General features: G+C 43.5%; 2 protein-coding genes across 2 annotated transcripts in view; one reads left to right on the plus strand and one right to left on the minus strand.

The window, feature by feature from the left end:
* Positions 1-1162, plus strand: part of LOC116686552 (leucine-rich repeat and fibronectin type-III domain-containing protein 4) — a 37940-nt gene extending 36778 nt beyond the window's left edge. Inside the window, exon 8 of the mRNA XM_032511563.1 lies at positions 1-1162. This exon is cut by the window's left edge and continues 1644 nt beyond it. The gene's annotated coding sequence lies outside the window, so the exon portion shown is untranslated.
* The window catches only part of pcxb (pyruvate carboxylase b), a 280578-nt gene that overhangs the window by 129009 nt on the left and 143988 nt on the right, over positions 1-7581 (minus strand). The gene's annotated exons all lie outside the window — the stretch shown is intronic.

Consider the following 7581-nt stretch of genomic DNA (forward strand, 5'->3'; position numbering starts at 1 on the left):
AGCTGAGTGCACTAAAATACTCAAGGCTGAGCTCAAGCTGTATTAGTCAAACATAAATGATACCAGATAGAAGAGAAACAAGGAATGCAAAAACTCAACCCAAGAGTTGTAAGAAGAGAATGTAGTGAGTGATGGATACAGTCGCAGAGGGAGAGAGATAATCAAACAGGGAACACATCAATCGAGCAACAGAACAAAGGTGACATGGCAGAGACAGAGATGGCGTGAGCTCAGCGTGGATCCCAGTAAAGCCGATACACTAATAGAACCAGACTCTTGCTAACACTTCAACTCTCCAGGGCCTCAGCCCCCACAACGGTTTACACTGGATCAAAAACAACACCACAACCCGGAACACTGGAGAAACACTCGTCTCTGACAAAACAACAGTGAAACAAAAAAAGAGATTCGGATGACATAGTCCTGCTTTGTCATCTTGTTTTTTTTTTTCTTTTGACTCCAACACTGACGGCCATTTTCAAACTCTTTTCCAAAACGCAATGAATGTGACTTCTATGTGTCCTCTGTGGCTGGAAAATGATTTGGGCTTGCCGTGCCTGCGGATTATGGGAGCATAAATACAGAGCCGGGTGCATTGGACATGATCAATCGATACTGGCTGGAAAGAGCGAGTGCAGCACAGACATTATTAAAAGAAAGAAATTGGGATTACAATGGAGTCGATATGGATAACAAAATGGAGACAGGAGTGCATGATGAACCGTGCGCATCTCTGAAAGACAGGACCGTACTGGACGATAACGGACCAAACAAACGAACAATGCTAAGTGTGCATGCACTGTTGTATCAGGGACAGGATGTGTGTATGTGTGCCTAAGTGTGTGTTAGTCTGCACACAAGTATATGAATGTGTTTAAGCGGCAACTCAGTCAACCAGACTCCATTTGTGTTGAATAAGGTTAAGCGCTTTCTGGACATGCTGTAAACGGAATAAATGTTTAAAAGAATAATTAAGATTAGCAGCGGCCTGCCCAAAGTGAACTAAGAGCAAAATGTTTCCAGCAATGTAGCGTGGTCAGAAAGCGGAAAACGTTAAGGGGGGGGACTTCCAATTCAGTTTTTGTGACTTCAGACTCTTTTGTGCCACATGGATTCATTTTCAATCCAAATAGTGAATGTTTTCAGAAAGGAAGCAGACAAAAAAACCTATGGAAGCCACTACACTCTTCTTCAAGACGTGTTATGGGAAGACTGACCCAGTGGCACACAGACTCTTAATCTCTATCAAAGAGGAAAAAAACTAAAGAAAACTTGAAAGTACATATATATAGTATATATATATATAAAATTATGTTACCTGTCGCACCATGTGTTTCTGTTTTTCAAAGTTTTCCGGGGATTGATGTTAGGATCAAATACAAAATATAAAATGTGTGATTATTTTTTGTTTTAGGCAAAAGAAATCCTCATTTGAATTTAAAAAATGTTGATTATAGCTAGGCAGAAAAAGATCAAAACAGACAGACGCACACAATAAAACACACAAACAGATGCCTATGAAGCAGAGCCAACTACATTAATAATAATAATAATAATAATGACTTTCAACCATTACTGTTGTTTCCTTTGTTTTTATTTCATTTTGCCAAAGTCAATATTGTTCTCTGGACTTGATATAAATAATAAAAATGACATGTATGGAACTGAGACGGACTCATTAACACGAGGGAGTAAGGGGTGTGTCATATTTGTGTGGATGTGTATTCAAATATGCACTTTACACGCTTATGTGTGAAAATTCTTTACAGTGTGACATTATTTGTCTGTGTCACTTTATCACCAAGTGCTATCTAATTCAGCAACACATCAGGAACATGGAAAAGAAGAACAGAAAATGTTAGCGCTTTGGTTTTTCTTGAGTTTGGAGAGAAATGGGAAGATGACTCCGTCTGGAAACGTTCCGAGCTCAAGGCAACGCATGCACGTCTGTGTGGCGGAAAGGAAGCCGTCTCCCTGTCTGTCAGTGGAGTTGATCACGAGGTAAGGCTGAAGAAAACCTTTTGAAGTAATTAAAAACAGCACATGAGAGAGAAGAGATGGGATGAGAAAAGAACAGTCTAAAGAGGTAGATCAATAGTCCCAGGAACAGAGGGATCTTTAGAAAGACAAGAAAATACGAGTAAAACGAGACTAAGAGAACAGATTTGATATGACACAGAATAGGGAGATTAAGAAATGGGAAAAGAACTAAAGGTTGTCAGACTAATGGATCATGATCCTGATGCTTTGGTATTCCCAACCATATCTGCTGGTTTCTAATGTAAAACATTACAAGCTCCTCAGGCTGCTCCCTGCAGCCGAGTCAAACACTAATTTAACAGCAAAGCACTGGCGTGAGCTGGTAGCAAACCCAAAACTGAACACAGCTAATTCAACTTCTACAAATAGAGGAAAGCAGAAGAGAGGCAACAGTACATTTGAAAAAAATTAACCAGCAAAGAAAATCAGGAGAAACATGGTAGCCCAGACTGCCTGTTCTCCAGCCACGTCATCTAGCTCTTACTGGGGGGGGGGGGTCCTAAGGATTTCCTAGGCTACATGGGGAATAGAGTCCCACCTTCATGCCCAGGGTTTGTCGCTGGTTCTCATCCCAGTGTATGTACCAAGAACACCTCCACAGGCGACTGGGAGGCAGGACCAAACAGAACAGAGAGCTGTAGGGGAGCTGAGAGTAGAGCTGGTGTTTGTTCTCAGTGGAATCAGCACTATCACACAGAGTCAGTATCTAGATACAGCCTCACAAATATGTGTGTGAGTGTGTGTGTGTGTGTATGTGAGTGAGTGAGTGAGTGAGTGAGTGAGTATCAGAAAGAAGTTTCTATCAACTTCCCTCAATCTCATTCTGTTTTCATCTACCTCTCCTCTCACATATTTTCACTTTCTATTAAGCCCTTTGCAGACGCTGCTAAATGCCTAAATGGAGTGTGAAAGATGTGGAGAGCGGGGGGGTGGGGGGATGTGAGAATGCTGACACACCTAGAGATGAACAAATAGATGATGATGAGCAAGGGAGAAAGGGAGAGAAGTGAAGGAAGGGGGAGGTCATTGTGTTAGCTCTGTCTGTGTGTGTGTGTGTGTGTGTGTGTGTGTGTGTGTGTGTGTGTCCATGTCCTAGGACATTAGGTTAGATGACAATTTGATTTGAATCTTATAAGTGGCCATATTAAAAGCAGGACTGAGTCTGTGCTAGAGCCCCCTTTGAGAAAGAAAGAGACTGTGTGTGTGTGTGTGTGTGTGTGTGTGTGTGTGAGAGAAGGGGAAGAACAACACAGCGGTAGAACACCACCTCTCCCTCTGCATTTCCTGCCAAAGGCAAAACCCTGGCCCAATTTGACTAATTAAAAAAATGCTGAGTAACACACACACAAAAACACATTTTAGCGCACGTGTGCACAAATGTGCATATAGACACGTGTGTTGCAGTGCGTGTTTCTGCATGCTGATGTTGTGTGTGTGTGTTAGTGTGCATCTTGAAAGGCCATGGCTGTCCGTAGCCAACCCTCCTCTGGCATTTGCAGTTATGATGAAGGTATGATGCGTCTCCCTGCAGCCGGCTGAGTAATGCTGAGTCAGGGTGCATTGACACTCAGCACCTCTTGCACTAGGAACCAGTTGAACCAGTGCTGCAACACCAAAATCAGATGTGTCACAAATACAGTCAGAATCATTGGTTGAACTCTTTTGATAAAGTCCTTACACTCAACAAATAAATAGAAAACAGCCGAATAGAGTCCTAGCAGCTAGTCATATAGTCCCTTTAAAACATGACTCAGCCTTCTATAACTTGGCCGAGGCTCAAACTGATTTAATAAGGGCAGACACTGTAACTCCCAGGGACACCATTCTACTGAGAACAGAGACTAATAATAACCCTAAAAGAAAACTCCAGACACTAAAAACAGATTTGTATAAATGAATGGGCACATACGGTATAATAAAGAAGATGCTTATTTAAACTCGGCGGTTTAATGAGCTGACATTCCACAACAACAAATCCCAGAAAAAAAGATGATTACACATCCAATTCTTTATGAAATGGATTTATCAAAACAAATGATTGTTTTTAAATCAGTCAATCTGTCTGTCATCAAAATGGAGCTCTTGATTTAGGCCTCAACACACCTACCTCTAATGAAAAAGGGCAAGAAGAGAAAGTGGTGGCCATGTAGGAAACTAATTTGTTTCTTTCTTCCAACACATTTAGAAAGATTGGGAGCCCTTCAAAGACGAAGCGGCAGAACGAGTCACACCTAATTAGTCGCTTAAATTGAAATTGATTTAGTGGAGATAAAGTAGTGTGACTGAGTAAGATGGTTATTGCTCAATAAAAAGAAGATTTTTTTATTTGAGAGGCTAAAAAAAAAAAAAAAATCTTTCACTTTACTGAAATGTAACTTTTGAGTATGACGCAATTTCACATCTGCCCTTCTGTTCTACAACAGACTTGTGAGAGTACATGACGGTTCTTTTTTACCATATGTTCATGTCATCTGGCCACCAGTACACTTCATCTGTGCCATTTAACTTTGTCACTACACATTTACTGGAAATCTTTTCTGCCAAGCTCCTGATATTCCTGACATTTTTGTAGAGTTTTGCCAGTGTGGTATACAGAGCTCTGATTTTCTACATCCCTGTATATGTCCCCCTGTCCCTCAACCAGCCGGACACTAATCACATTTGTGTCGGTTTCTTCTGTTTGCAGATAAGGTTAACCAGGCTCAGGGAAATGAGGGTGGAATGAGGACTACAGAATGCATAAATTGAGGATGAGTCGCAATATCAGTCTATAGTTGCATCTCGAAACCCTTAAATTGCCTCCTTGAGTCCTCCACTTGCCTCCTTTAGTCCCTCCCACCGAGGAGGCCCGGGAGAGACGGAAGGACATTATAGGAGAGGCAACAAGCAAATAGGTTTTAGAGGGATGAGACGTCACATGAATTTGTGGGATGTATGGGTGGAGTTAGCAACTCCTGATGCAGCCCATGTGACACATTACCTAACTAGAAGCTTTGATGCACTAACTCAAAGCATTCAGAAGAACCGGTCTGCATGGTTCAGACCAGGGGAAGTAAAGACATACAAAGCTGGTTCTCGCCCCCGAGGCACCTTCATCACGTGCTGTCAGAAAGAGAGCCGGGAAAGATGAGGAGATAGAAGTAAAAATATAGCAGAAGAGAAGTTAAAAAAGGATAAAGCATAAAAAAAATTGATTGGCAAAGAGAAGGAGAAAGACGGGATTAGCTGGAAAGGGAGAGATCGATAAAGGAAGTGAGGAGGAGGAGAACTGGAGTACTACAGCAGCAGAAGAAAGGTCAATTATCGTACGCCTTATCTAAAGACATGATACAGAGAACCAGCGTCTTATCTTGGACTTCTTTTTCTTTGGGATCTCAGAAGTGCTGACAGACAGGTAGCAAAAAAACAGATTACCCTCAAGTTATGCCGACCTTACACCAAACCACTTTTAGAGCGATTCCATTGTTGCAGACTATTTTCCAATATCGGAATGAAACCCGAGAGTCTTTCAAGAGTTGGAGTGTCCTCGGGTCGTCTCTACCGTTTGGTGTGAGGCGGTCATGTCCTCCGGTCGTCTCTACCGTTTGGTGTGAGGCGGTCATGTCTTCCGGTCGTCTCTACCGTTTGGTGTGAGGTGGTCATGTCCTCCGGTCGTCTCTACCGTTTGGTGTGAGGTGGTCATGTCCTCCGGTCGTCTCTACCGTTTGGTGTGAGGTGCTCATGTCCTCCGGTCGTCTCTACCGTTTGGTGTGAGGTGCTCTGTTCCTCGGTCGTTTTCTACCGTTTTGGTGTGAGGTGGTCATGTCCTCGGTCGTCTCTACCGTTGGTGTGAGGGTCATGTCCTCGGTCGTCCTACCGTTTGGTGGAGGTGGTCATGTCTCCGGTCGTCTCTACCGTTTGGTGTGAGGTGTCATGTCTCCGGTCGTCTATCCGTTTGGTGTGAGGTGGTAGTCCTCGGTCGTCTCTACCGTTTGGTGTGAGGGCGGTCATGTCCTCGGTCGTCTCTACCGTTTGGTGTGAGGTGGTCATGTCCTCCGGTCGTCTCTACCGTTTGGTGTGAGGTGCTCATGTCCTCCGGTCATCTCTACCGTTTGGTGTGAGGTGGTCAGGCATAAGGGTTAATTGGTTAAGGGTTAATAGGTTAGGTAGGCATAAGGGTTAACTGGAAAGGTGCTGATGAACAGCATCACTAGTGTGATCCCACAGCCACCAACGGTCTCAGCTCTCGAGGGGTTAATCCCTCCAGGTAGCTGAGGTAATGTGATAATGACATGCTACACAGAGAACCTTGAAAAAGGAACCGATGTGAGAGGAAATAAAGACGACAGGAGAAGGGAAACAAGGAGAGTCTGAGCCGCCTGCGAGCCTTCACCTTAATGCAGCATTTCCTCTCTTCTCCGCAATCTTTAATTTAGCCTTCTATCTAATTTGCTCTCTCCTTCACCAACTCCTTATCCATTCCATTGTTAACTGCATTTGTTCCTAATCTCCACGTCTCCCTGATCTCCCGGCTGCCTCGCGACTCATTGTTTTGCCAGTTCGCTCTAACTTTCTTTTTCAAATTTTATTCTGCTCTCCTGACTGTAGGAAAAGAGTTTTCGTCTCTGTGTCATCCGCCCTTGAAGAATATTAACTTTGTTCTTCTTTTTTTTTCCCCGTCTTCCTTTAATGTTTTTTAGCATCAAACCCACTTAGTGTACATTCACCGTCTACACCATTGTACATAATTCATCTCTATCGTCTACATAACTGCACCCCATACTGTACTCAACCTGTGTCATCTGCATTTCATTGGCTCTGTACCTGTACTCTGCTAAATGACAAAGTGGAGTCTAATCTAATTCATTAAAAAGCTTCAAAATGAAAAAAAAGCTCCCTATTCAAATTCATGCTGAGAAACAACAAAGCCTCTGCCAGTCAGCAGGTTGTCCTTCACCTCTGTCCTCACTCTTCACACGTTTTCATTCTCCCACTTCAGCCCACTCCCTGTTCAGCCGCTGAGAAAGAAAACATTTGTACATGGAGATGATGACGTCCCGTCCCTTTCAGGGACTGCCCTCCCTCCAAGCTCTCTGTCTGTCCACGTTTGATCAATAATTTTTATTCTGAAGTCTGTTTAAAAGGCAAAAAATGGAAATGCTATTCCAGTTAGCTTTTCAGCAAAAAGAAAGGGAACAGAACAAATCCCTTTTTCCCTGGCTGCCTTTGTAGAATGAGCCCTACACCATTACGAGTGCACATTGGGTTTTTCCTCCCAGTGAGCCCTGCAGCAGTGTTAGTGTCCCCAGCCGTCTAACCTAGCTACGGAGCTACAGAGAGATGGGGGCCCTGACTACGGCAGAGTCCTTCAGTGTTCTACCAGCTCAGGGACATGACGGGATCCGGTCTCCCCAGGCTCAGAGGGAGCTGTCGACCAATCCGATCTGCTTGACGGCGGTAGGCGGTTACAAAAACATTTTCCAAAAGTACAATACAAACAAAACTATGTTTTAGGAATCAAATGCTGCTATGCTGCTACTTGTAACGACAGAATTTCCCCGT

Source organism: Etheostoma spectabile, unplaced genomic scaffold, assembly GCF_008692095.1.
Source record: "Etheostoma spectabile isolate EspeVRDwgs_2016 unplaced genomic scaffold, UIUC_Espe_1.0 scaffold394, whole genome shotgun sequence".
Classification (NCBI taxonomy): Eukaryota; Metazoa; Chordata; class Actinopteri; order Perciformes; family Percidae; genus Etheostoma; species Etheostoma spectabile.